This window comes from Elephantulus edwardii, unplaced genomic scaffold (genome assembly GCF_000299155.1).
Source record: "Elephantulus edwardii isolate Elephantulus edwardi_28Jun2011 unplaced genomic scaffold, EleEdw1.0 scaffold00298, whole genome shotgun sequence".
In the NCBI taxonomy this organism is placed as follows: domain Eukaryota; kingdom Metazoa; phylum Chordata; class Mammalia; order Macroscelidea; family Macroscelididae; genus Elephantulus; species Elephantulus edwardii.
This window is the reverse complement of record NW_006400048.1, coordinates 759,979-769,444: the sequence shown is the minus strand read 5'-3', so window position 1 is coordinate 769,444 and position 9,466 is coordinate 759,979.

Here is a 9,466-nt window from a genome sequence, read left to right as displayed (position 1 = left end):
TTCTTTCCTTCATCTCTTCCAATGCAATGCCATCAGCTGTTTCCTCTTATCCTATTCTCCTCCCAACCCAACATGTCAGACTTACTTAAGAACAGTGGTGCTATGCAATATTTGTCTTTCAAGAGATCCTTGACAGAAGCTTTGCTCGATGTAGCATGTCTTTTGATTTTTTGACTGTTGCTTCCATGGGTGTTGATTGTGAAGCCAAATAAAATGAAATCTTTATCAACCTCAGTCTTTACTATATTTTCCAAGATATTGTTTATTAGTCCAGTGGTGAAGATTTTTGTTTTCTTAATGTTGACGTGTAATCCATACCGAAGGCTTTAGTTTTTTACCTTCTTCAGTGTTTTTAGCCCTCTCATTTTCCAAAAACATTATGTATCATCACCATAACGCAAATGCTGATGAATATTCCTCCAATACTGATGCCATATTCTTCTTCATATAGTTGAGTTTCTCAGATTATTTGCTCATCATACGAACTGAAAATATGTGGTGAAAGGGTACACACCTTTCCCAATGTTTTTTATATTTTGTTCTGCTTTTCAAGGTGCCCTTTAGAATATTCTGTTCAACCGTTTTTGCCAAAAAAATTGTATTTTATATTGGTTTTCATACACAATTTGTGTGCATTTTATTTCACATTTTCCTTCATTCACACTGTGTTTCATTCAATGATTCCTATACATTGTGTTTTATAAAATTAATCACCATACAACTATGCCCACAATTATCCTGATTTTTCAGGTCCTAACTGGATATTTCCCATTTCCTTTACCCTTTCCGTTCCTCCACCAAATTGGATGACCCCATGATTTCCCCCTTCTCATCCTCAATCCTATGTTCTCACCCTTTTCCCCTGGGCCCCATATGCATTTTATTAGTTAGCCTTCTATTTTTACAATAATGGCCTAATGCAGTGTTTGTCCTTATGAGACTGAGTTACTCTCCAGTCTCTCCTAAGTTATGTAGTATTTTTCGAAATCACTGCTTCTGAGTGCTATGTAGTATTCCATTGTGTGACTCAATCCACTAAATTTTGTTTGGGCTTAATCTTCCTGATTTAAACACTCAGAAAAGTAGGAATAGGAGCAAATTTCCTTAACATAGTGAAAAGTATATACACAAAGCCAAGAGCCAATGTAATTTTCAACGGAAGAAGCCCAAAAGCATTTTTCTTGTGAACAGGGACCAGATAAGGATGCCCACTGTCACCACTCATATTCAATATTGTATTTCTAGGGCAATACTACAAGAGAAGGAAATGAAAGTAAAGCATCTCTGTATGCAGATGATATGACAGTATACACAAAAAACCAAGGACTCAACAACAAAAACAACAAAACTGTTAGGGCTAGTAGACTAGTTTAGCAGAGTGTCAGGATACAAGATCAATATTCAAAAATTAATAGGTTCCTCTAGAATGACAAAGAAAACACAGAAGAGGAGATTAAGAAAGCAAAATGATTTAGAATAACCAAGCAAAACTTGAGATTCTTAGGAGTAAATCTAACTGGAGGTACAAAATGCCTTTACAAAGAAAATTACAAAACACTTCCACGAGAAACAAAAAGACCCAAATAAATGGGAAAATGTTCCTTATTCAGACCTTTTTATAATTTCTTACTTTAGCTTTAGCTTCAAGAGAAAGTTTTAGAGATTCTTTGGATATTCTTTTTGGTCTTTTCTTTCTGGTATTTTTTTTTTTTAATGCTTTCCTCAAGTGTGTTGTTGTTGACTTTATTACAAAACTTGCCTGGTTTCCTGTCAGTGAAAAAGTAGGCTACCAGAAAAGCTGGTCCTGTTCTTAATCCTAGAACTGCCTTGTAATAAACTGGATGGCAGGTCCCTTTGAGTAACCATGTAGTTCCTTTTATGCATTAGGAAGCTGTATCTGCCATATGGACTTCTAAATATCCCATCTTTAAATTTCTTCATAGTCTTTCAGACAATTATTAACTTTGCAAGCTTTTGTTCCTTATTCAGCAATAGAAGATTATATCCTATTTTGTTATCTGAGGAAGTTGCCATTTCCACTCTGTGATAATGGTGTTTCTCTGGTCCAGACTATCTCTGTCCCTTTATAAACTTTGTTGTTATTTAAGGAGACTTCATAAAACTCTTGACATTAACCTTAGTCCATTGCTTTTGTCTTGGATATGATCTCATTTTTCAGTGACAGCACATTAAAAGAAAATTCTCACTATGAAGAAGGATAATTTAGGATCTCAGTGGTGAAAATTTTTCTTTAAAAATGCCTGGGGGATATATAGAATGTAAACCACTAACGTTCTCTGAAATATAAACCCAATTTCTAATGCTAATTCCTATTTTAGATATAGTCAACATTCTTCCTTACCTCAAATAATATGTTGTTGTTATTGATTTCCTTTAAATCCAGCATGACTCATAGTGACCCTATGAACAAAAGGCCTGAAGCCCCTCTGCAACTATCGACATTTATCAAAGTACATAAACTTTCCAGAGGCATGTTGTTTAGGAAGTGGATGCCATTCCTGCTTCCAAACATACTCTATATAAATAAATACACTCTTTATACGAATATGTTATTGTTATTGTTGTTGATTGCCATTGAGCCAAGGTCGACTCATAACGACTCTATGAACAAAAGATCTAATGCCTTTCCACAGTTATTCTTTTTTCTCCAAGTTTATAGAGTTTCCAGAGACATGTGGTTTAGGAAGTAGATGACACTCCTGCTTCCCAACCTTTTTTACAACTGAGAGCACCACCAAAGGTTCAGTGTCATAGCAAACCCAGGTTACTTCATACAGCACATTATACTTTATATAAATTTGCTTTGTTCATATTGAACAAGAGTATGAGATTTTAAAATATTGTTTTATCCTTAAGTTATATTTCCCCTCTATATTTACATAAACAAAGTACATCTCCAGAGAGAAACAGTCTGCACAAAAATCAAGAAGGTTTTGTCTCCATGGTAATTTAGTATACCTGAAGTATGGTTTCCACACCTACCATTGAGAGCCTCCATTGTACAGTGCCTTATGTATATCAGTGTAGAATCACAGGATTCTCAATGGCTTCTTTTTCAGCAGTTGATAGTCCATCTTTTCTTCTGAGATGCCTTTAGTTGGGTTTGAATGGTGATGCATTCAGTTAGAAGCAAACCTGTTAGCCATTTATATCACCTAGGGACAGTCTTAGATTCTCTTTTGCATGGACAATATTGTCTGGTTGTGCTTGAATGTACAGAGAGACGAATATGCTTTATAAAAAAAAAGAAGTCAAAGCAGCAATAAATTTAGAGGAAAATTGGACTTTGTTATATCAGATATTTCCAGATTTCCAGAAAGAAAAAATTGAACTTGCTATTTTGCAAAATTTAGAACTGTAGTTCTTGTGAATGGTGTGATAGAAGCAAAGGGACCAAATTTCTGTGTCCTTAACTGATACAAGGACTAGTTTTTGAACTTCTGGTGTGATGGCAAACATGTGAGACCAGCAGACTGAACTCACCCAAGTTGTTGTGCCTTCAAGTGGAGTATGATTCAAAGTGACCCTATGAACAACAGATCTGTAACCTATTTTATCCTGTACCATTCTCATCATCTCTGAAATGCTTGAGCCTATTGCTGCTGTTACTATGTCAATCCAACTGATTAAAACTAATTCTCTCTTTCACCAATCATCCACCTTTCCAAGAATGATGTCTCTTTCCAAGAAATATCCTCTCATAGAAGCTTGACTCTATGAAGAAGCATGTGGCACTAGAATTAAGACTCATCAATAACCTTCATTATGCAGATGACACAATCTTGCTTGCTGAAAATGAGGAAGACTTGAGGTGCTTGTGGCAGAAAATTAAACACTGCAGTCTTCACAATGGATTGCATCTCAACAGCAAGAAACAAAAATTTCGCCCCTGGAGTGAAATAAAATATCATGGTAGATAGAGAGAATCTTTAAACTTTCAATGATGTCATCTTACTTGAATCTAAAATCAATACACTTGGTACTAGCAGACAGAAGATCAGAAAGTCTGCTTTCAGGAGCCTCTCCAAATTATTGAGAAGCAATGATGTCAGTTTGAAGACTAAGCTGTGACTAATTCAAGAAATGGTCTTTTCAGTCACTTTGCTATGTATCTGAATGATGGACAGTGAATAAAACCAACAGAAGAATGAATGAATGATACAGAGACTGCCACTGCAGTGGCACAGAGACTGACATTGTGACAGTGCAGAGACCAATGTAGATATTAGGAACTTGAGTCAGAACTTATATTAAAATAATTCGTTTGGGAGCCACAGTTTCAAAGAGCTGCAGACCCCAGTGGAAGCCACAAAACAAACCCTGGCCAGAAGCCACCAGCTGAGGTGCTAGGGACCCACCAACAAGAAGCAAGCAGGTCAGCAGGCATTTGACTGAATTTTCTTAAGCCCCACCAGATCCAGAGTCCCACCAGGGCAAGAGCCACTGGGCGAGAGCTGGACATCTGTAATCTGAGTGAGATTGCTGTGCATGCCTGCCCTGCCTCTGTGCTAACCCTGCCCCTGAGCCTGCCCAAGACCCGTGCTGGCCCCACCCTCCCCCATTCAGCTCCACACCCATGCCTCCATGTCCAGTCAACTAACTGGCTTTAATCCAGAGTGCCTTGATCTGATTTAGCTACAAGAGGCCCTGAACTGAACCTCCCCTTGTGTCAAAAGTTCAGAGAGAAACACAGGTTGGGGGTATAGCTACCCCATTTCTAGAGCAGTGTCTTCATATTATGAACCTATCATTGCCTCAGGCATGAAAAACTCTACCATAGCAATGGCATGTAAGAAGCAGTATACCTCACACTACACAAGAACAAAAAAAAGATGTAACTGCCAAAATGTGACACAGTATCAATGAATTTCCTGAAGCCAGAAAGTCTGATGGAACTTTCTGAAACAGAAATTAGAAGAAAAATGCTTGAATATTTTCAATAGGTGAAAGACAAACTTTAAGAATTACAGGTTACTGCAAGCAAAACCCAGGAGGAGCTTAGAAAACAATACAAAACAATGCAGATAAAACAAACAAGGCATTAGAGGCACTGGAAAAAACAAGAAACCATGATTTAAAATGTGAGGTCCAAGGTTTCAGGTGCTGTAAACATGATGGAGGGACACATGAACAGAGCTGAAGAGATGGAACACAGAACCAGTGAAAAAGAGGATAGACATGTCACCCCTGATCTGTTAGAGCAAAAAACCAGAATCAAGAAGGAAGGAAAAAGAAGAAAATCCAAGGATAATGTGGGACAAGATCAGGAGAAATAACACGCACATCACTAGAACCCCAGAACAGGAAGAACCAAGTAAAGGCACCAAAAATGTGGAGGAATTACTAGAAAAAACTTCCTATGCATAATGAAGAATGAGGGAATATATATATATATTCAAAAAGCTGAGAAAACACCAGATAGAAATGACCCCAGAAGAAAACACTAAGGCATATGATAGTCAAATTTTCCAGAACCAAAGATAAGGAGAGAATTCTGAAAGAGTGCTGATTTCTCAGCAGAACCCATGAGAGCAAGAAGACAGTGGAATGACATATATTGAACACTGAAAGAACACAACTGCAAACCAAGAATACTTTACTCCCAAAACTGTCCATCAAATATGAAGGAGAGATCAAGATATTCCCAGAAAAACAGAACCTAAGGGAGTTTGTAAAATCAAGACCAGCATTTTAGGAAACACTAAGAGATGTCCTTCATGTAGAGATGCCACAGAAATCAGGATGGAACAAAATAACTAACAACAATACCAAAAGAACTCAATAAAATGATAGCAATAACACCTTGCCTCCAATAACCACACTGAATGTGAATGGTTGGAATTTACCACTGAAGAGAAAAAGAGTAGCTGATTTGATAAAAACCCAAAATTCATCAATATGCTGTGTACAAGAGACACATCTGAAAAAGAATATTAAGAAAGACTAACAATAAAAGGGAGAGAAAAACATATACCAAAGAAATGTCAACAGAAAAAACAGGAATGGCAATAATAATCTCTGATATAATACATTTCAATGCAAAAACATTCACAAAGGGCAAGAAATAATGCTTAAAGGGTCATTAGAACAAGAGGACATAACAATAAATATCTATACACCAAATGAAAGACATGCAAAATATATTTATAAAACAAACATTAAAAAAACTGAAAAAGGAAATAGGCAACACTACTGTAGTAGTTGGAGATTTCAATACACCACTCCCAAGAAAAAATAGAATTACCAGAAAGAAACCCAAGAAAGATGCGGAAGAATTAAACCACACAATAAACAAACTCAATCTCATAAATATTTATAGGCTAATGCACCCTCCAAAAAACCACAGTATACCTTCTTCTCAAATGTGCATGGAACATTCTCCAGAGTAGATAAAATTTTAGGCCAGAAACCAAGCAGCAATAAAATAAAAAAATATATAGAAATAATACAAATAATTTTTCTCAGACCACAATGCTACAAAATCAGAAATTAATAACAGGAGTATAAAGAAGAAAAAGCTATTCATTAGGAAGCTGAAAAACACCTTGTTTGAACATAAGTGTATACTAGAAGAAATAAAAAGTGAAATGAAAAAGTGAAAACACATCAAAGGGAGGGGGGGAAATTACCATTGAATCTTTAACCCAAAATGCCCAACAAATTGAAAAGAACAGCAAGAACACCTGAAACCCTCTAACAATACTGAAATTATAAAAATTAGAGCAGAAATAAATAGAAAACCAAAAAACAATGGAAACCATCAACAAAAATAGGAGTTGGTTCTTTGAAAAGTTTAATAAAATTGACAAACCACTAGTAAAACCAACAAAGGAAAAGAAGGAAAAGACACAAATAATAAGAATAAAAGATGAAATGGGCAACATCACAACAGAGCCAATTAAAATAAAAAGGCCAATACTGGAATATTACGAAAAACTATATTCAAACAAATATAAAATCCTAGAGGAAATGGACAAATTCTTAGAAATTCACAACCTACTTAAACTGACACAAACTGAAATTGAACACTTGAACAGACTCATAACAAAAGAAGAAATTGAGAAGGTGATGAAATAACTTCCAGCCAAAAAAACCCCTGGACCAGATGGTTTTACAAGTGAATTTTATTAAACATTCAAAGAAGAACTGTCACCAATTCTACATAAAGTATTTTAGAAAACAGAAAAAGATGGAATTCTCCCAGACTCATTCTATGAAGTAAATATATCCTTGACACCAAAGCCAGAAAAGGACACCTCCAAAATAGAAAACTATAGACCAATATCTCTAATGAACATTGTTGTTGTTGTTGTTGTTATGTGCCGTCGAGTTGCCTGCGACTCATAGCGACCCTATGTACAATTTCAAAAGGCAGCACGGGATGACAAAGCAAAATATTACAATGAAATGTGCAAGGAGTTGGAGTCGGAAAATCAAAAGGGCCGAACTCGCTCAGCATATCTTAAGCTCAAGGAACTGAAGAACAAATTCAAACCTCGAGTTGCTATAATCAAGGATGCTTTCGGCAGAACGTTATGTGATCCCGGAAGTATTAAAAGAAGATGGAAGGAATATACTGAGTCACTGTATCGAAAAGAATTGGAAGACACAGAAGAATTTCGTGAAACAACATATGAGCAAGAGCCTATGGTGATGAAAGAAGAAGTTCAGGCTGCTTTGAAGGACATGGCAAAAAATAAGGCTCCAGGAATAGATGGTATACCAATTGACATATTTCAGTTAACAGATGCTGCCCTGGACGTGCTCACCAAGTTGTGCCAAGAAATCTGGAGAACGACCACTTGGCCAACTGACTGAAAGAGATCGATATTTGTTCCTATCCTAAAGAAAGGTGACCCAGCCGAATGTGGAAACTACAGAACAATTTCACTGATTTCACATGCAAGCAAGATTTTACTGAAGATTATCCAAAAACGACTGGAACAGCACATCAACAGAGAACTACCAGAAGTCCAGGCTGGTTTCAGAAGGGATCGTGGTAATAGAGATATTGTAGCTGATGTTAGATGAATCTTGGCTGAAAGCAGGGAATAGCAGAGGAATTTCTATCTGTGTTTCATTGACTATGCAAAGGCATTTGACTGTGTAGATCTAATGAACATAGATGCAAAAATCCTGAATAAAATACTGGCCATTAAAATCCAATGATACATCAAAAAAGTAGTTCACCATGACCAATTGGGATTCATGACAGGTATGCAAGAATGGTTCAACATAAGAAAAACAATCAATGTAATTCATCACATTAACAAAACAAAGAACAAGAACCACATGATCCCATCAATTGATGCAGAAAAGGCCTTTGACAAAATCCAACACCCTTTTCTGATTAAAACACTCAACAAAATAGGATTGGAGGGGAATTTCTTCAACATAGTAAAAAGTATATATACCAAACCAAGAGTGAACATAGTTCTCAGTAGAGATAGATTAAAGTTATTCCCTTTAAGAACAGGAACTAGGCAAGGATGTCCACTATCACCTCTCCTATTCAATATTGCATTGGAAGTCTTAGGAGTAGCAATTAGACAAAAGGAGGAAATAAGAGGTATCCAAATTGGCCAAGAAAAGGGAAAATTACCTATAGAGGCAGATGATATGATGATATACTTAAAAAACCCTAAAGAGTCAGCAAGAAAGCTACTGGACATAGTTGACTGATTCAGCAAAGTGGCGGGATACAAGGTCAACATACAAAATTCAATAGGATTTCTCTACAGTGACAAAGAGAATACAGAGCTGGAGCTAAGAAAAACAATACTCATCACAATAGCCAATCACAAGAGTAAATACTTGAGAGTAAATCTAACAAGAAGCACACAGAATCTATTCAAAGAAAATTACAAAACATTACTTCAAGAAACAAAATGTGACCTGGAGAAATGGAAGAATATACCTTGCTCATGATAGGAAGAATCAATATTGTGAAAATGACAATACCACCAAAGGTAATATACATGTTCAATGCAACCACAATAAAAATACCAATTCCATTCTTCAATGATACAGAAAAGGCACTCTGCAATTTCATTTGGAATGGAAAGAGGCCCTGAATAAGCAAAGCACTCCTTTAAAAGAGAAACAAGTTAGGAGGTATCTCACTCATCGATTTCAAATCCTACTGCACTGCCACAGTGGTCAAGACATTGTCCTACTGGTACAATGACAGACACATAGATCAATGAAAATTCAGAAATTATCCTATCCACCTGTGGTCAAATGATTTTTGACAAGGAGATGAAATCAGTTACGTGGGGAAACAACAGGCTTTTTAACAAATGGTGTTGGGCAAATTGGAAAACTATCTGCAGAAAACCCAAGCAAGATCCACATGCCACTCCATACACTAAACCCAACTCAAAGTGATCAAGGACCTAGGACTAAAACCAAGGACTATAAACTTCATTAAAGAAAAGCCTGAAAG